This window comes from Sebastes fasciatus, chromosome 13 (assembly GCF_043250625.1).
Source record: "Sebastes fasciatus isolate fSebFas1 chromosome 13, fSebFas1.pri, whole genome shotgun sequence".
Lineage (NCBI taxonomy): Eukaryota > Metazoa > Chordata > Actinopteri > Perciformes > Sebastidae > Sebastes > Sebastes fasciatus.
In genome coordinates this window covers 14,282,307-14,303,560 of record NC_133807.1, presented here as the reverse complement: position 1 = coordinate 14,303,560, position 21,254 = coordinate 14,282,307, and the positions used below count along the sequence as shown (strand labels likewise).

At 42.7% G+C, this 21,254-nt stretch overlaps 1 protein-coding gene across 6 annotated transcripts in view; it reads right to left on the bottom strand.

The window, feature by feature from the left end:
• plppr2a (phospholipid phosphatase related 2a) overlaps nucleotides 1-21,254 on the bottom strand; it is a 102,593-nt gene that overhangs the window by 64,819 nt on the left and 16,520 nt on the right. For 2 of the 6 annotated variants that reach the window (XM_074655688.1, XM_074655690.1), the window contains exon 1: nucleotides 3,740-4,140. The exons of 1 other annotated variant lie outside the window; for it this stretch is intronic. The gene's annotated coding sequence lies outside the window, so the exon portion shown is untranslated. Of the gene's footprint in view, nucleotides 1-3,725; nucleotides 4,142-21,254 lie in introns of those variants that run through there. 3 more of the 6 variants (XM_074655685.1, XM_074655684.1, XM_074655687.1) reach the window with 3 other exon arrangements.

The following is a 21,254-nucleotide window of genomic DNA, read 5'->3' as shown; positions in this document are numbered from 1 at the left end:
AACAACAAACTAGAGACCTAGAGCATTCAGAAGATGGATGGCTTTCCTACCTAGATTTAGAATAAGGGGGTTTCCGAGCAGTTTCCAGAACAGAAGGGCTCACTATCCAGGCGCAGAAAAATGCAATTGTTACAGAAATCTCCAAATGTCCTATCAGATATCAATGTGAAACCAATGTGACAATGTCAAAGATGTTCCTTATAGTAATGAACCTGTAGAGAATCATCACATGAATCTGCAGCTCCCCTCAGGTTTACAGTGAGTTTCAGCCCATTGTGCTGTCCGGCCCAAAACTTTACTGTTATGGTGCACTGTCGCTGCTATTGCTCTTATAGCATCATTTTCAGATGCAGCACGCAGCTGAAAACCCACTGTACACTACCTGCTCAGCACCGACCAGGAGACAGAAAGAGTCAGAAACTAGCTGGTGAACATAGCGCAGCATTTAGCAGCTAAAGACACAGATATTTCCCTCAGGAATTGGTGTGTGTTGTACACAAAACAACTAGCCGACAGTTTACGGAGATGCATGACCAAAAGAAAAGCCCACATTTCTGGTCGGAAGGAGAAACACACCCACATTTAAACATTATGAAAGACTTGGATATCAACAGGTTTTTGGATATTCACAAATATCGCAACGCCGACCTTTTCAAGAAGGTGGTTGAAGGAATGAAAGAGGGAGGCTGTGTTGGCACGGTCAAACAGGTCCACCACCGGCCCACAACTTTACTGTTTTCGTTCACTCTCACTGCTCTTATAGTGCAATTTCTGAGAAAAAGACGAACCCCACTGTACACTACCTGCTCAGCACCAAATAGCTGAAAGAGTCAGAGACTAGCTGGTGAACATAGTGGAGCATTTAACAGCTAAAGAATCAGATAATTCCCTCAGGGGTTGGTAGAGACCAAAAACTGAGCTAAAAGAGAGAGAATATTGGACTCACATTCACCGTGGACCTAAACACGACTCCAAATCAACTTAAAAGTTAATAATAGGTCAATGCTGTGTTCACAACTTGTTTCTGTTGCCCCCAAGTGTGGGAAAAAAAACAGTTATAGCAGTTTTTAAAATGTGAATGAAAAGAAAACAAGACATTGTGGTTTAACAAGCTAGCTTACGCTTTGAAGGTATTTTCTGACTAGCAATAGCAAGCTTACTGTTAGCCACAGTGACTCCAAGCGCATTTCCCCCCGGGGTCACAATTCTCCCATATTTCTCCCGATTTATGGCAAATTTTCACACTTTGATTCCTATTTGTTATTGTAACCTGTTTCTGGCACTGTACAGCATGTATAAGCCCTACTGTTTCCAACTGAACGCCAATAGAGCTACACCTCATGTCGTTTCCGGGTGGAAGAGAGCAGTCTATGCTCGGGACACCACGCAGTTTGAGCTTGTGTTTGAGCTGCGCTCGCCGCTGGGTTCAGCGCACATCACAGCGTGCAGCGTCCGAAGTTGGACTTTGCTCGATGTAGCTTAAAGCTGTCGTGGCGCAGCGCAAGCCGTTAGAAATAACGGGTTTCAGAGCACAGTCGTGCTGTTGTCGCATTGTGTCTGAAAGGGTCTTCAGGGAGTGAGAGACGGAGAAATAAATGGAGTGAGCTAGCTGTAAGAAATATTCAAGCAAGTGGCAAAAAATTAATAAAAACAGATGAATATTAATTCATGCTAGAGATTCACACCCAAAGTTTACGCCAGAGAGACGAATTAGTCACTTTTCTTTCCTGAGAATTAAAGGTAAAATTAAAAGTTTAACATAAAAATGCTGTTGCTGTGTACTTATTATTTTGTTATTTTCATTCTTTTCAAGTCACCAGAATGCAGGAAACAAAGTCTCTGAAACTCAAATCTTTCTGGGGAGGACCCAGACCCCCCCCTCCCTACTTTGGTTTAGGAATCTTCCCTGTTTTTAAGGTGTCAAGGTTTGCATGTATGCCCAAGCGGCACTTCAGAAGCCCTGCCCTCACATCTGGAGCTAAAAGGGACAACTTTGGAGTTACTTGAAATCACATTTCTCAGATTTTGTTAGAGGCTAGATGGCCTATCACACCTCCAACCAACACGTCCCAGTCCAGTCCACTGAACACAGAGAGACAAACTGAAACCAACGGATATCAACTTCTGAAAATGATTGAAAAAAGGAGTCACATTACTGTAACATTGCTAGGTAATGTGCTACTGCCAAACGCTGTGTGCATGTGTGTGTGTGTGTGTGTGTGTGTGTGTGTGTGTGTGTGTGTGTGTGTGTGTGTGTGTGTAACTGTGTGGAAGGACGAGGCAGTCCAGCTGGTTTTGATCTGATTAGAGGGGGTCCAAGTGAAAAGGGGCCTAATCTGATCATCCATCTATCAATCAGAGAAAATCAATCCAACCAGTCAACAGAGACGGGTGGATAGACAGATGTGTGTAGTTTGAGGGGGGGGGGGGACAAAGAAAGACAGAGACTATAGCCAAGGAGACAATTACACAGCCACAACACACCAATCAGAATAAAAACACGAGGGAACTGAAATCAAAATGGTGGAGAGACGAGAGGAGCAAAGCAAGCTGCAGAGGGGAAAGTTGAATTAGCACCGTCACACACTCACACTGATGCACACACACACACACACACACTCAAATGTCCAGAGCAGGACAATTGAATCCTCTGCTGCTGCTCTGAGGACTCCAGTCAAAGGGTAGAGAGTCTAGAGACCCAGGCAGCCATATGTCCTCTGCAGTCCACCACCCTGCCCCAGGACATACAGTACACGCACGCCGGTGCACGTGAGCATGCACACACAAAGGCTAATTGGGCATCTGGATCATGCTTGATTTTTAAAGTTATTTCTTCCTTGCCAAACGATGCTCTTCACAAATGCATAAATCCACATTTGTGCAGCAGCAACATGAGAGAAGGTGCAGCAGCAATGCAGCGTTAAAATACCAACTGTCACTCAGCACGTCCTCCTGTATCTGTGTGCTCCATCCACAGAGACACTCTTCCATAACCTACATATTCAAGACTGCAGAACAATTTTTCAGCGTGGGGCAGTGATGGAATTTTTTTGTTTTTTTACCGTTTACCTGCAGCCCAGTGCTGTCACTGTCGATCTGAGCAAAGCTTCACATCCCTCAGCTCTCATGTTGCTTTTGGAATTTTTTTGTTTTGTGTGGCCATCTTTTGCCCTGACATTGTCACACCGATTTCCTTCAACTCATGCTTTATCAAACTCATATATTCTACATGCACTACAGGAAGCTGTGTGCCCACACACACACACACACACACACAGGCTACAAACACAAACAATACACCGGAGTTGAGTCACGAAGAAACAACAAACATTCCACTCCTCTTACTATACGGCATTCCCTCCCTGCTATTAATAGGACAAAGTCGAGAAGGAGAGTAAATCCATAATAGGATTTACCCAGAGCTGGATAATTAGGGCTTCTGTTTGGGGAATACCACTGCAAAACACACAGTACCACAGAGCGACACCCCCCCACCACCACCACCACAACACACACCCACAGGCACACTCAAAGACCCGGGGAAGAAAGAAGCACATAACAACAGATCCACTTAAAGCAGAAAATGCACAACAGTGACTTCCAACAACATGTTCTGTTGTAGCAACCCCGGGCAGTTCAAATCAGCCCGGCATGCAGGAGAGGAGAGGAAACCCGCCATCCATCCATCCGTCCATCCTTTCATCCTCCCCTCCCTCCCTCCTTACCCCCCCTCTGATACCTCGTCGGCCGTGCTGACGGTTGCCGTGGCACCAGATTCCTATGCGGTGGCCATGTCGAATCAAATGATGGTAAAAGTGGCGTGAAAATCTCCTTCCACCCAGCTGTCTGTGTCTCCTCTCTTCCTCCTTTTCCTCCTCTACTCTCCCCTGCTTCCTCCTGGTCCAACAGTGAAGCGTGAGAGACGGCGGCGGCGGCAGAGGCAGTGTCTCTGAATCTTCCACACATACACACACTCACCCTCCTTTTAATTAGCTTGTTCCAACAACCAGTGATGACTAATAAATTAAGTGGCTGAAATCACCTCCTGTGCAGCGTTCGGTCCAATGAGGAGACACGGAGGAGAGGGAGAGAACATGTGTGTGTGAGAGAGTAAGAGTGCATCCCAGTGTGTGTGTGTGTGTGTGTGTGTGTGAGAGAGAGAGAGAGAGAGAGAGAGAGAGGAAGGGAGGGCATGCATTATGTGTGTCAGCTCATTTGTATTCAAAGCTTGTTTTCCCTCTCCATCCCTCCCCTTCTTTCTACCTCTGTCCATCTCTCCCCTTATCTCCCTCCATCCATCCATCCATTCCTCCCTCCTCTTTCCCTCTCCTCCTCTTCGTGAATGGACGTAGAGGACATGAACCTGACCCAAACATTAGAGGAAAGAAGGAGGGGATGCTGCAGACTAGGGGAGAAAAGAAGGCTGCATGTGTGTGTGTGAGGCTGCTTGGCTGCCTGCCTCCAGCTCAGCACACCCTGGATGTGGGTTAATGATACATGGCTATTGATCTAAGGCTCCTGGAGCACATGTAACATCACAGGCCGGAGATGGCAACAGAGGAAGAGGTTGTGTCAGTGTTAAAGGTGAATGAAAGTTTGGAGTCATGCAGGAAAAGGAAGATAGAGCTGCGACAGAACAGTCTGCTAAAACATCTCTGGTCACGGTGAGATATGGGGGAGACAGAATAAGCTATTGAAACAGTGAGTGAAATGTCTTTACACAAATTAATTTTAAATCATTAAAGAAAAGCAATCTTAACGTTTCATCTAGCGCAATCATCAGGTCAAAATTTGAATTTGTCCAATACTTTTTGGTTTATGACCAAACCAGACGGTCACCTCCGGTTCTGAAAAGTGAAGCCAATGCTGAAGTGCCGTAAAGTTGCATTCTTTCTAATATCCAGCAGGGGGCGACTCCTCTGGTTGCTAAAAGTAGTCAGTTTGTAGTGAAGTCTATGAGAAAATGAGCCTACTTCTCACTTGATTTATTACCTCAGTAAACATTGTAAACATGAGTTTATGGTCTCAATCACTAGTTTCAAGTCTTCTTCAATACAGCATGATGTTCATTTAGTAAATTATGGTCCCATTTAGAGTCAAACAGACCATAAAGCAGGGGATGCTTTAGGGCGTGGCTACCTTGTGATTGACAGGTCGCTACCATGGCTTTGTCCAGTCTGGGTGTTTGTCCGTGTTTTCGTCTTAGAACTTTAACCCTTTCACAGTGTGCTTTCAGTTCGTGAAAATGAGTTGTAACATTTTGGGCACCTAAAAATGTCTTATCAGCGTTTGATTGTACTTAGCTCCACCTTCTCGTGTCAAGATCAATAAGATGGGGACGGACAAAATGCCAAACTCGAAGCTTCAAAACGGCAGTCCACAAACAAATGGGTTACGTCACGGTGATCACGGTGGACTAAACACATGCAAAACTAATGACATTCCCATCAGCCTCAGCTGTACTTTGTTTTTAGTGCTAATTAGCAAATGTTAGCATGCTAGCACACTAAACAAAGACGGTGAACAACCACATATCAAAATATTCTAAAAGGTTGCTTTGGATTAAACCAGCTATAAATTGTTAACTCATGAGCTTTACAGGCAGATTATGGATGAATTCTGACCTCCGGACAGAGCCATGCTAAGTTTCCTCGGTTCATGCTAAGCTAACCATATTTAGTGTAAAGAAATGAGAGTCTTCTCATTTAACTCAGGGTGAGCAAGCAAATACGCGTACTTCCCAAAATGACAAATTATTCTTTTAATCTCAAACAAAGACGGATGCTTTGTACCAGGTCTATGTATCTAAATCTACATAGCTTTTAATAACATGCAGAAATGATTATATTTTAATAATGTTTAGTTAGCTCTTTTATATAATTAAATTATTCATCCACTTGTTTGTTTGACAAAAAAATCGCAGCCTCGCTTACCTCAAAGAGATTCACAAGGGTCCTAATAACTGATCATAACCTACATCACATACATTTTACCTTCTCGGATGAGTTACGAAAAATAAAAATAACATGAAATATGAATGCAAAATGTGCCTTATTTGAAATACAAAGTCGGATTGAATCACCTTTTGTTAGAAGCTTTGCTCAGAAACAACTTATTTGATCAACCTCATCACCAATGCACTGTTTTATCTTCTTTTATAATGCACACAATAACAGGAGGCCAGGTTGACTCCTACAGCTCAGAGAGACCCAGAGGTGCTAAATGAATCAAGAGGTTAACCTCAGGCGTCTCTGTTAGCCAGGCTGCTGGTGGCTTCTGCCCTGCCCACTCTTCATTAATATAGCATTACCTCAGAGACATTAATAGCCACCAGCCTATTTTTCATGTGCACACAGCTTCTGATATATATTTCATGAACAATAATACATCAAGAAAGAGGCAGAGAACAATAACTGACTTATTTACTTTGCGAAATGGTTGACCGAGGTTGACCGAAAAAGGAAATCCACATGGCTCAAAAGTAAAAATCACTTAATAAACTCTCTATTTCATAATCCTAACCCTTGGGTCCTGTCCCTAAATAATCTGTTTCTAAATCCATCGCCCTTCTCTGTCATTCCCTCCAAATCACCACCTCACTAGGCCCCTCCTCCAGTGCTGAGTGTGCTGCCCTGCCTCGTTTGGGTCTCAGAGGGATTGTCAGGGCGGTAGATGAGATATGGCCCGAGCATCGTGGAAATGAGAAATCTGCTTGTTATGGGGCCGTTATGGTTTACAGCACATTGGATGCCTGTCCCATGGGTCTACTCTCCTCCCGGCCATATACCCTTCTCCATCTCCATGTCCATCCCCCTCCCTGGCTCCTCGCACCATCCTCCAGTCTACAATGGAAATAAACTCTGTCCTTCACTGACGGAAAAAGAACTGAGAGAGAATGATATATATATATAGAAGGATATAGAAGGGCAAAAGGACAGGGGTTGGATCTGAAAGACATCTTGCTGAGCTGAATTTGTTGTTACCACGGAAACCTTGCAGAAGCATGCGGAGAAAACACATTTAGTCAATGGGACGGAAGTTACACAGTATGTACTGTATGCATTAACACATTTACTCGTTCATGCACAACCATGAGTCCGGTAACGCTTGTATACTGTATATGTGCACTGCATGAATGCATGCATGCAATGTACATGCCTCATTTAAATAATTCACATGATCAATTCAGAGTCAGTTAAACATCAGATGGGCGCTCATGCAAGAAGTTTGGCCAAGACAAAGAGCTGGAAGCACAAATCTACTCAGAATAAAATGCTTTAAAAGCTGTGTAGAAGTACCAGAGAGAGTCCACCAGTCTTCATCGACTCCATCCATCATGTTCCAAATGTGTTCTTTATATTTTATTTCAAATTGGATGCTATTTCACATGACTTATTGTATAAAGTTGAAATTAAATACTTACTTTTTAGCTATCTATTTCAACCATTTATGCATTTCTGGTAGGCTAGCTGGATTTTATTACCTTCGGACAAAGGCAGGCTAGCTGGTTCCCCCTGTTTCCAGGCTTTATGCTAAGCTTCATATTTACTCTACAGACATGAGCATGGTATTAATCTTCTCATCTAACTCCAAAAAATGTCAAACTATTCCTTCAAAGAACCAAGATACCCTTAGTCTAAATTACGAAGCCGCAAAACATGACAAAAAGGGGCACATGAGCACACAACCATGATGTCCAATTTCAAGCCCATCATTTAAACACACCCCCTGATTACCACCACACATAATTCCCGCACAGCTTTCCAAACACAACCCCCCCAGGCACACAGAGACATGCCCCTGTATCATTATGCCAAGAGCTCCAGCTGTGGTCTACAGGGGCAATTCATTAATCAGCTGAGCTCAACAACAAAGGACCAAATTCCTACACTAGGCTTTCTCCTTTGTCTGTACTTCCCACTTGATCCTGCGCTAATTCTGCAAGTTAAACACTCAACAAAGCTCTTATTTTTTGATTATTCTCAAATCAGATCATCCCTATTACATCATGTCAATTTGTTTTACTTATTGTTGTGTGTACAGCACTTTCACAGTCTGTACATATGAGTCCATATGGGAAAATCTGACAAAAAATGTAAAATAACAGACAGATACTGAACACTTGTGTACTGTAGACCCTTTTTACAGCTGATTTCATGATTACTTCACAGTGTTATAGCTGGAGGCAAAACAAAGGAAAAGACTGGAGGCATACACCAATCATGTCAGAGTAGTAGGCTAAAGTTACACGTCAAAAATGTCATCTTGCTGTGTTGTTGAGTGCCAGAATCAATATTGCATACATTTGAGATGACAAACAGTGATTGGAGGCTCTAGCGAGCTACAATATCGGTGAAGTGTTTCAGAGATGGAGAGAAAATGTTGCTTAAGGCTAAACCTTTAGAGATATGGAAAGAAAATGTTGCTAATAGGCTTAACTATTAGAGATATGGAGAGAAAATGCTGCTAATAAACTAAACTATAAAAAAGATGGAGAGTAAATGTTGCTTCTGGTTCCCTCGTCTGGAAGTCAATGGGTTTTTAGTTAGATGCCTGAAATAAGGTCTGTGGTTAACACAAACTGAAGAGATCTAAACGTTTTGTTCTACGACATAAAATACATCAGTATACAACCCACTCGTGAATTAAGAAGCCTTTATATGTCTTAAAAAAGGCGGTTGCCAACAAGTGGTTAAATGGTGTACGGTCATAGACCTGCTCTATATATAAAGCGTCTTGAGATAACTTCTGTTGTGATTTGACGCTATACAAAAATAAATTGATTTGATTTGGTTTAAATGAGACTACTAACGTCATCACGCCGACTCGTCCGCCTTTACAGCCTCGTTGTATATACTCGCGCTCATGCGACCGTGGTGTAGTTCATTTATAGCCTAACGTTAGCTTTTTACTTCTGCCAATTGCTTTCACACTTCAAAAAGCATAGTAGTGTTCATTTGTGAAGATTATTTTCTGCAATAATCCAAAACCCAATGGAAACGTCCCATTGGCTTTTTGTCGAGGGAACCCAGGCCGATGCTAACTTCCTGGTTGGTCTACAAAAATACGTCAACCCTGGATCACTCTATTATTCTGCCTCCACCTATGCTCCGCCCACAGGAATATGTCATGATGTTTACTAAGAATCGAGGTCTGTAAAGTGACGGTATGCAAGCATGGCTGATTATTGTTAATGCCAATGTTATCTTAAATATGACTGGATTGTCTTAAGAGAATATAGAAGCAATCAAAGAGTATCACTCATAAGATATCTGACTTTTTGTAGCAGCTCAAGTGCCTACACATAAAATACCATGAGCGTCTTCCTCAAGAGTCTCATTTAGTTCAATCCAACTATTTCTCTTCAGGAATTTGTTTCATAACATAGTCCCCTGTCTCAGTTCAATGTTCTATCATGGGGCTTTGCTGCTTCATGTCTTGCTGTATCGGTAAATGCCATTACTGTCAAGCCATAATAACATCATGTGGGCGAGTTTCTGCAAATATCAAGGCTACAGCAGGTGTTCCCCTCTTTCATTGTGATTGGAAAATAAATTCCATCTCATGTGATTTGATTTCCTGCTGCAGTTGGCTATTATCACCCCCCCACCCCTTTACACAAGAGGATCCAGTGGAGTGGTCCCTTGGTCTGCTGTAAAACCCCTCCGGCACAGGGGGGGAAATGATGCATGTTATTGTGAACACACCAGATGGGGTCCCGAAGCAGAGAACATGGAGGTAGAGCAGCAATCTTCTCATAATGAGATGTAAATGCAGGAGACTCCAGGGCAGGCCGGGGATGGTGACAGGGAGGCTCATTTCAATGGATTACAGTGCAAAGTAATGTAAGTGACAGGTAGCAAACCTGCATGAAAATAAACCACATTTGTCAAATTAGGCTGAGGACACAGCCCTTCTTAGACTGGGGCCTATTATGTGAAACCCACCAGCCAATATTAAAGTGTCTTAAATCAATATTTTTACAATAACAAAAGATCAAATAACTATATGTGACTTTCTATTCACATTCCAGAGGGAGATATTGTTCGTTTAACAACCCTATATTTATCTGACAGCTTTAGTTAGTTTCAGATTAAGATTTTACACACAAAACATGTGATGGGCTTATAAATATGATGCCTTTTTATAAATGTCACTACCCGTAGTATATGAAGTAGTTAAATTAGCTCTATCTCAACCAGCCACAACATTAAATATGCTGCTTATATTTTAATGCATCCATACTATCTGAAAGGTGCCATCCTGCATAAATCATATTTTCGTTTTGAGTACATTTTGCTGATAATTGTTCTGTAGTTTTATTTAATGGACATTTTAAATATGTGTATATTTAAATACATAGTGAATTTAGCAACTAATAAGCCATATGCAAAGATATTTCCCTCAGGAGTTAGTGAAGACCAAAAGCTGAGCTACAGGGCGAGTGAATATTGGACGTCCACAGAAGCACCACTCCAATTGAATGCTAATGTTGCCGTATCTGCTGACGTTGTGGTCGTTTACGCATAGCTTGTTTGGTCTGCCCCCAAGTGGCCAAATCGGTTTTTGCAGGATAAAAAAAAATACAGCATTACGGCTGCCCTTTGGCGGTGCGCAGTGGTCGTGTCTAGAAGGTAACGTTCAAAAACTTGCAAAGACTCTCACGAGACTCGCCAACCATTCGAGGTCAATGCCTAACGGCCACATGAGCAGCGCGTGACGGCTACCTCGCTGAACTGCTGCGTCTCTCATGCGTTTGGTGTCCACACCAGCAGCGTTTCTGCTGCAGCGCTGCTGCCAGTCCTTTCTTTCTACATAGAGTTTGCCTTTCATAATGGCCATTTCACTTCATTATAAATGGGATTTATATTTATTTAAGACAGAAAAGGTTAAGCTCATACAGCTCTGTGTGTTTCTCTACCTCCACGATGAGTTTTGTGTCATCCATTTTTGATGAGCGGTCTGAAAAGTGAAGAGTTGTACCCAAGAAAAAGTCCCGTAGTTTTTGTTTACAGACAGAGAGAGACAGAGAGCACATTGGAAAAATACTGCCCTTCACATGATGTTCTTTTAACTTATTAACATAGCCTATTATATTTATAGCATACGTGGGGTATCTGCTAGGACTACTGTGTTTACAAAATTATAAGCCGGTACTCGGTAATTTATGGAGACCTGCAAGTAACTGCTTCTTCACAACCCTTCCTGTGAATATTTCGGAGTACAAGCATTGTGTTAATGAATGAATGGAAACAACAGGTTCTGCAGCCACCATGCGCTGATGATGTTCCCTGAGTGCCCCGGAGCTAACCTTAATTATTCAAGGTCAATGCCTAACCTTAACCGTCTTGCATAGTTTCGCAATTTTGCGTGTTATCTTCTAGCCACGACCGTGTGCAGCAGTTTTATTAAATTATTGACAGTTCATTAGCAGTGAGCTATCCTATCATGTAGCCTTAAAAGAAGTAAGCACAGCATACAACTGTAAAGGCTAATGTCTGTGGTTTGGTGCAGCATTTAATGGCAGCCATCCCTAATGTTACCTCCCAAGTAGTCGAGCAGGTCCCATTTCAAGATGTTAAGTTAACTTACCGATGGAAACACCTGAGACCACTAGATGCACAGGTGTATGAGTGCACACTGAGCTTGTGCAGCCTGTTTGCAGCAAAATTTAACTCCAACCACCTGCAAGCTGAGAAAGGTAAGACACTTTATTCCTAACAAACAACCAATTACTTTGTGAACTTTCAGACAATGTGTCATTGCAAAATACTTCCACAAACAAGCACAAAAGAAGGAAAAAAAAGCTCAGATATGGCATTTAAACTTCTGCACTATTTATTCCAACTGATTCGTGCCTGAATGAAATGAAAGGAGGAAGCAGCTACATTACTTTTGCACAAACATACAACCTGCTTCAATAATGACTCAAACTCGGAAAAGTTGGGTTTTGGGAATAGAGATGGGAATTAATAATGTTCTGTCAAAGAGTATAAAAAGGAATAAATGTCCAATGGAGCCCCATGAACATTTCTGGATATTCTTGTACCGTTGTAGCTGTTTCACACGCAGTCCAGACCACACAGTAAACAACAAGCAATTCATGTGTGACTTACATGCATCCCCACCAGTGGACACCCCACTAACAACAAAGATCTCAGCCCATGGCAGCAGGCACAGTTAATATGACCCAAATGTTAAGGAGACAAATTGCTGTGGGACACGCTGTCCGTCACCCCGGGCACGAGAAGCCCATTTAGTCCGGTTGCTTTTATTAGAGGTGGTGGCTGCAGTGCTGGCACACCACCACCACCACCACCTATCAGCATCACTGTCATCATCCTCATCACTGCTACCACCAATTTGGCTCCTAACTAACTCTAGCTGTGTCCTGTTCCTGCCGCCGCCTGTTGTCCAACTGTTTTCTGCTGATGTCTGAGGCATAATCCATCTGGTGTCAGTTAACGCTGGTCTTTGGTGGTAAATAGTGAGAATTGGGATTAGGAAAGTTCATGTGCAGTTGAGACACAGTAACCAGAGTACGCTTACACATATATGTGGCTTTTTTATATCAGGTAATAATTGCATTGTTACCCACACTGAGAGCAATGACAGGCATTGATGGAAAAAGACTCTGCACTATTATGTGTGTGTCCCAAAGTATGTGTTTTAAGGCCCAGACACACCAAGTTAACGTCAAAAAACTAGTGGCGATGAAGGCCGACTGTTGCGACAGGCGACGGCCAGTTAGCAGATACGTTCAGCGACTGCGTGAGCGAAAATAACTCTCCACACCAGCAGGTGGCGGTAGTCTGTATTTGTCATTCAAAAAGGGAAACCGGGAGAACGAGGACGGCGGATATACAAGCCGTTATTATGATTAGTATATGAAACAAAGCGGCGTTTGCCGACCATTTTCACACCACTCTCACTCACCACTTAGCTTCATTCTAGATGGCCATGTCTTGAAAATATCCGTGTAGTGGAATGATCAGATTAGATGAAGAGCATTTCAGCCAAAATGATGTGATATCACCTAAGTAATTATCAATTATTATCTATACTTTTCATAGTGAAATATTGAAATATAAGAGAACATTATATAGAGTATAGATTATAAACTCTGGAGTATTCACTAAAAGTGACTAACCACTAAAAGTGTTGCGTTCAAAATCCTACTTTCGTAAAAGTACATAAAGTATCAAAGTAAAAGCACTTGCAGAAAAATGGCACCTGTGATGGATAGATATCACTCTCATATCTGTCAATTCAATTTAAGGCTACAGCCAGCAGCTGATTAGCTTAGCTAACTGGCACATAACCCCTGTAAAAACCAGAACCTAATTTTTACACTTTGGTCTTTGTACAAATGAATTGCCTAAACATGATATAAAGTGGTAGGTGGATTTTGTTTCTGACAGAGCCAGGCTAGCCGTTGCCCACTGATTCCAGTCTTTATGCTACCCGGCTGTTACCTTGCACGGCTGCTGGATTCTCGCAATGTCACGGATTCACATATCACACAAAAATCCATCTTGTCAGGCTTCAAGTAATGCATGTGTCCAGCAAGCCAGAGCACGGACCAATCAGCATCCTGCGAGGAGCTACTGGCAGCTACGTGGTTTAGTTGAGACGACATGGAGAGGTGATTGTTCTATCAGAACTGGAGAGTATTTCTTCATTGAAAGAAGAGCAAAGAACGGCACTGAAGGCTTCTCTCGATGGAAAAGATGTTTTTGCTCTTCTCTCGACTGGCTTTGGCAAGAGTTTGATTGACAGATGGTTCATCCAATCACCTGCCAAGTATTTTTTTGAAAGGGGCTGCTCTTTTCCAAACTGTTTCCAACGACGGCTTCTCAGATGGTTCTGTGTAACAAACCATCTCGCGGGTCAAGTTAAACCGGCTGTAGCCTTGAAATGAACAGACGGACATGAGGGTGGTATCGATCTTCTGATCTTACTCTTGGCAAGAAAGCAAATAAGCCTATTCCCAACATGTCTGCACTATTCCTTCGAGTGACATTGCTAATTATTTATGCTATCCACTGCCATATGTTATTGTGTTTAAATCATTTTGCCATGGCTCAGTCAAAAGACCGCTCCAGTTAAGGGTGACAGTATCATTGTCTCATCATGAAATACACAAAGATGAGCTCCTACATGGTTACTTGTCTTCTTAAAGAGCTGTAGGCTACACACAAGTCTTTTTTTTCCTGTTCATGGTTCTTTTGGGGAGTTTTTCCTTATCCGAAGCGAGGCTCACAGGACAGAGGGTGTCATTTGCTGTACAGATTCTAAAGCCCCTTGAGATAAATAAGATGACTTGACTTGAGAAGTGCGTGTTGATGCATTTTGCTGTAAGTGTTTATATGTGCCTTTATGTTGGACCTCTGTGCTTCAGAGAGCGAGATAGGGGGAAATCTGCAGCACGCGGAGGGATTGACAGTGTTGCAAGCATCCAGATTGGCACCCGAGGCTGCCGAGACTCCCTATAAGACACCCACATGCTGAAGCGAAGCGCCTCATTAGGTAGGGCACGCAGCGGTGTGGGCGGAGGATGAAGAGAGGATGGGTGGGAGATGGAGAGAGATGAAGGGAGTAGTTCTTCACGCTCCATCTGGACAGAATCTTTAAAAAACGTTCCTGCCGTGTCGGGACTTTACACAGGAAGTTCAAAGTGTTGGTGACACGGAGGAGGGGTGGAGGTCACTGTGAAACCCTCTGAACGGGCATCTAACTGATAATGAAGCAGGATCTGAACGATCAGACTTGAACTGCCCACAGCTCTTTAATGTGTAAGGACGATTAGTTATGGCTGGCCAAGCAAACTCAAGTGCATAATGGGCAGTGAGGCCAAAATGTCAAGTACAGAGAGTAACAGGGTGATAAGGAGGTGGTGGTAGAAGCTAGGTCAGCTATTGTCAGTGTTTGGCTTTCTTCACATTACAGAATTCCACATCCTTTCATATCCACAAATCTTACATCCCACTTTGTGTAATTGATTGTTTTGAATATCTGATGTCAGTTCAGTAGAAGAACTTCTTTGTAAAGTTATTTCAGTGCTAAGATCTGCCATAGATGTGCTACAGATTGGTGACTAATTGAAACCAGCATAAATTGTCTCATGCCGGGTACACGCTACACGAGAATCAAGACAATTTGGGGTCTGATTCCTCCCAACGATCATCAGCAAAGCCACAATTTTTTGATGGCTCTTAAGATTATCTTTCCAGATATTTCTGCGGTGCGAGGTATGTTAAGAGTGTTTTTGCATCCCCCGATCGGCTCGGAAGTTCATCCTGGATCTCAATGAGACGTTCATATCTACATAGGGAGCAGGTCCTCTCTTCATGGAGCCGGCCGCCATGTTTCTACAGTAGCCCAGAACGGACAAACCAAACACTGTTAATTTTTCCTGCTTGGGCTGGTGCCCATAACCTTACTCACTCGGGAGTTAAACCCCGTCACTCCACTCAGCCACCAGGAAACAAGACACGGGAAAGCTCTGTTGGTCTTGAGGTCTATTTCTGCACAAACTGCAACTTCCACTGTACATTCACCTGATGTTCTCAAAACTAAAATAACCGTCTTCTGCTCCACTAGCTCACTTGTTTGCGCACACACATTCGCTGTCGCTCTCTCCCTTGCTTCACCAGCTCGTTCTAATTCACAGGGCATCAAATACTGGCACTTTGTCACGGCCATCAGCGTTAGATACCAACGCTTAAAGCTGAAGTAGGTCAGATTGAAGCAAATATGATTAAAAAAAGTTATTTTTATAAAACGGTCGCTATATCCTGACAGCAGTACATGAAACAGGTAACCTGAAAAAAAATCATGTGCCTCTGTTATCTCCGGTGCTCCTAATGGCATCTGCAAGATTTCACAGACCGGAGGAAAATAACCAGTCAGAGCTGATCTGAGGTCTGCTGTCCATCTGCTATCTATTAGAGCCAGCTGTCAATCACTCGTGAACTCCGACCAAACGGTCAAACTAGGCAGCGCTGATCAGCGTTACGTTTATGCCTATTTCTCGCCTCAAATGTTTTCAGAATCATCTTGTAGTGTACTGTTTAGCTGTAAAATGCCATGTTAAGATCAGGTTGAGATGGCTTGAAGGAACGCCAAGTACCGGTCACAGGACACAGCTAATAGGAACGCTCTCTCTCTGAAATAACCTGATTGGTCAAAGTCTCCTGTCACGGGCCAGATTTTTTAAAGCGTGAAAACAGAGCCATGAGAAGGTGTAGAAGTCTGGTTTTCTCTCAGAACACTTGAATTACAATATGCTGAAAGGTTATTATGGAATTTTTGCCTAATGATGCCAAAATATATACTGCCTACTGCTACTTTAAGGCACCCTTTATTATCATAAACTAAATATAATACATTTCTGCAGCTAATTCAGGAACAAACTTTACCCTGCGTCAAACCTGTTCAGGTGCTGCTACATCATACTTCTGAAGCAGCCTTTTTGAATATAAAATGTCAAATAAAATGATGTGACTCTACAGTTCCAGAGCCCATACACGGTATACATTTCCCTTTAGAGGTTTGTGGTTTTCTAGTAAAGTATTATTATGCCTGCCATAGATAGCAGTTCAGTAAAGAATACTCTCGAAATATGATATGCACTCAAAATATGTATATTCCTCTTCTTTTGAGTTGTTAGAAATATGATCCTTTATCTATCTAGCACCAGCTGGCATTAAAATGGGAAAGAGGGAAACTATTTTAGGTGATAGCAAAGATATTTCTGGCCTCTGCTGATGCACTTTCTTTAAATAGCCCTCTGCGTCTGTGTTCCTCAGATCATTTCATATTTCTACTTCATTTATATTTCCACTTCACTTAATCTGCCTTGCTTCCTGTTTTAAGATGTAAGACAAACTACCATTGAGCGTGTTATTAGTGCTCATTCACACAGGCCCTTAACCTCGACAAACCTGGGATCCATTTAAGAAAATCATCTCACTCCGTGGCCCCGAGCTCATTAAAACATACAAATAGCTGGCAACTGGCCTGACCTATTTTTGGATCCGGACTTGTTTTAAACACCGATCTAGAGAGACACTAGGTGTTGCAGAGGGTTATCAATATAAAAGTTTAATTAGCTTAATTAAATGTAGGAAGGAAGAACAAGCTATCATGATCCAATCACTTTCCAAATGGAAATGATCTCCATTGCCATTTTATTTTTTCCTTCACAAAAACACACTAGTATTACAAGATATTTTTTCTCTTCAAATGGACAATAGTGTAGGGGTAAATAATACCCCTACACATCTGCTCTAAAGAAATGTTCTTTTGTCTAATAGGAATACCATTCCTTAGCAGATGAACGGGTCCACTGCTGTAAATAAGAAGTGGACGTAGTCACTGTGACGTCACCCATTGGTTTGTGGACTGCCCTTTTGATGTCTTGAGTTGGGCATTTTGGTTGTTGCTATCTTGGTTTTTGGCTGTCGCCATCTTGGTTTTTGCAACCAGAAGTGATATTAGAGGGTGGAGCTAAGTACAACTGAACGCTGAACAAGACATTTTCAGGCGACCAAAATGTTTCAATTAACTTTTATGAATTAAAAGCACACTGTGAAAGGGTTAAAGTTCTAAGACGAAAACACGGAGGACTCCCAGTCCGGACAACACCGTGGTAGCGACCTGTCAGTCACAAGGTAGCCACGCCCTAAAGCGTACCCTGCTTTATGGTCTATTTGACTCTAAATCGGACCATTATTTGCTAAACTAACATCATGCCGTATTGAAGAAGACTTGAAACTAGCGATTGAGACCATAAACTCATGTTTACAATGTTTACTGAATTAATAAATCAAGTGAGAAGTAGGCTCATTTTCTCATAGACTTCTATATAATCAGACTTCTTTTTGCAACCAGAGGAGTCGCCCCCTGCTGGCTATTAGAAATAATGCAGGTTTATGGCACTTCCACATTGGCTTCACTTTTCATACCCGGAGGTTACATGCTGGTCTGAACATGCTCATAGGGTAAGCTCTTGTTGGGTATCTAAATTATAGAGTATGGTCTTGACCTGCTCTATATGAAAAGTGTCTTGAGATAACTTCTGTTATGGTTTGACGCTATATGAAAATAAATTGAAGTGAAGTTACCTCTAGGCCACAAAATACAGAAATACAGCTGATGTTATCATAGATACACTGACTACACACAGTTAGCTGTGCAAGTACTCTGGAGACCGAAACATTGATAAATAGCTGGTTGAATTCATTATAGACATAAATAATTGGATGTCCTGCAACTCCTTGCAGCTCAGCGAGAAATTCTGGTCATTAGTGCTTAAAGTATGCGGCGAGAAATATGTTCTCATGTAGCCTCTATCAGTCCCTGGAAAGTACTACACAGGTCAGAAACCCTTGATCCTGACCTTAATATCTAGAGCCACGTCACCAACATAACAATACCGGCCGCTGTCCAGTACTACATCATTTTTAATCACTGAGCTAGAGGGGCTCTGATTGCACATTCAACATCTGAATGAGTGGACAATGTTACCATAAATGTTGATTTATGAGCCCCACACTGAGCATATCTGCACTGCAGGCTTCCCCCTCATAACTGGGTCACCTGATGAGAGAGTAATGGATCTGTGGGACAGAGGGCCTCATAAATTATGCAGAGTAAGAGAGCAGTAAAAGACAAAGAAAGAGATAGACGTATGATTGTGACAAGCAGCTGGGGAAGAGAGAGCGATAAGAGCGTCAGGGACAGTGAACCATATTCTTTGTTGGTCGGTAATGATTCTAAAAACGATGGCTTTGGTATCTGCAAATCAAGCAAACAGCAAAATCAGGGCGGAGCTTTTGCATCCCAGTGGAGCTATCCATCATGCTGCAAAGCTGATTCACAGGTCGGAAACTGACAGCTCATTGTGTGCTGCAGGCCCCCTGCAATACTTAGGTCTTTTTTTCAGCGTGTCAGTCTGCGTCTTCTTGAACCATTTTAAGCCACATGATGGACACACACAGCCTGGGAGGTTTGGCTGGGACAGAACAGAAATAGGTGGTGGCGGTGGTGGTGGTGGTGAAGGGGGGGGGGGGCATTTCAGGTTAGTACGCAATGCAAAACCGAGTGATCCGTCAGTGTAATTGTGTGAGAAACTGTCAGCTTCCTGAACCCAGGAAATAAGCCATCAGAGCAAAGCACGGTGGAGAAGAGAGGTGATAATTGAGTTGATGCCTCAGCGTCACCATCGCAGACAGAAACCCACTTGAACCCACCAATTCAAATGAAATTACATCTGTTTCCAAAGCTGCTCGGGCAACACATATGATTTATAGTAAATTAACACAGCTAAAGTAAACTACACTGAACCGAACACACTATGATCAACAAAGTTAACAAGAATACATGAATGCCGATTATGCACCTGATTCCCCCCCCTCCCGACGATCGTCAGCAAAGCCCCGACTTTTTGATGGCTCATAAGATTATCTTTCCAGATATTCCTGTGGTGTGAGGTATGTTAAGAGTGTTTTTAGTCAGTCCTGGCCTCGGATATCCCGTTGTGTGTGTGGGGAACCCTGAGGACAGCCGATGACGAACGGGAAAGAACGATAGCCAATTTAGAACCAAGCTGACTGAAGCGGAAGAACAACCACCGCTGTCATTGCGGCCGTGGCAAATGCATGAGCTGATGCAAAATGCAAAGCATAAAGTAGTAGTAAGATGGAAATCAGAAATGGAGGACCAAATTTGTTAATTTGTGACAACAACACACGTTTATTTAACGTGTCTCCATGACTTCATCCATCCTTCGTGAATTTTCAGTACAAAGGTGCGCAAAAACTAACCGCTAATTCTTCCTGCCGGTCGTTCGCCGTGTTTGTTTTCACTAAAGTCGCGTTTGATCACGAGAGATTTTGCAAGATTTACAAGTTTTTTTTTAATATTCCAGTTCTGCCATTAGATCCTCCTTAATGTTACACACTGTTATATGACTGAATCACAGAGTAACTTGGATAAATGCGTAACTGGACAACGAGTATCACTTTTAGAGACTATCTATAATCCAATCATACCACACTGAAATGACTTGAAAGTGGGAATTTAATAAATGTATGGTATGTGTTACAAAATGGTCCTCAGCAATGTGTAGCATATGTGATTTAATGTGCTAACGCATGATCGTTATATATGCTTCTTTAATCCCCTTTAAACTGCAATTAGTGCCATATATTGACCTTCAGTAAAAGGGGAATCCTTTTTCATGCAATGTGAAACCATCATATCATAACACTATAGGAACATGGCTGATCCCTGCCTCCGCTCTCTCAGGGGGATGTGTGAAGGGCAGAGGAGTGGAAGGGCGGCCTCAAACATGGACATGAAGTAAATATGAAACAGAAGAGTGTTGCTGAGCTTAAATCGGGCCTCTTGTTTATCTCTCTACCTGGAGCGACGCTGCTGTATGTGGATTTAGCTCACAGGCAGCCTGCAGCGCAGTGCAGTGGTACAATACATACAGAAACATTCCTTCACAGATCAGACTTCTCCGTGTGTGTACGTGTGTGTGTGTGTGTGTGTGTGTGTGTGTGTGTGTGTGTGTGTGTGTGTGTGTGTGTGTGTGTGTGCCCCCAGCACTCCATGCCCCATGTTGAATAAACAAGAATTAAGCAGCGCTGCCAGATAGAGTAAGACAGAGCTCGATCTATGGTTTGGAGTGGGAGGACACAGAGACAATGCCACATAATTGCCCCTCATGTGTGTCATGTCTATCAACCTCAGTGCATGATGATGCATGCTGTTGCTCTAAGCTGGTTAAGTGCCAGCGTGCCACGTCCCTCTGGCTACTTTGTGGGCGGATCGGTGTGTGCGCACATTTGGCGAAATCATATGTTTCCTTTGAAGAAAGTGGGTGATTCTGTGTGTGTGATTATGAATGTGTAGGCCGCAGCAGCTCTTTGATTTCCTTCAACGGGAGGGAGATATCCCATGGAGAGGTACTGTAGGCTTATAGCGTCTTAGCCCAAAGATCAGCTTTATTCAGCAACGAATGGAAGATGATTAAAGCCGAGATGACTTTGAAAGCTCTGGTTCTGTGCGGGTAAAGACACCTCGATATGACAACAAAGCTGTGGACTTTGCAAACAGAAGATTATTATTGCATACAGTTTTCTCTTCCTACTAGCTTTATGTGGTCTTTTCAGGGGCAGATTTAGTGATTTGGGGGTCTTGGGCAAACCCAGACAGGAGGCCTCCCTTGTGTCTTATTCTAA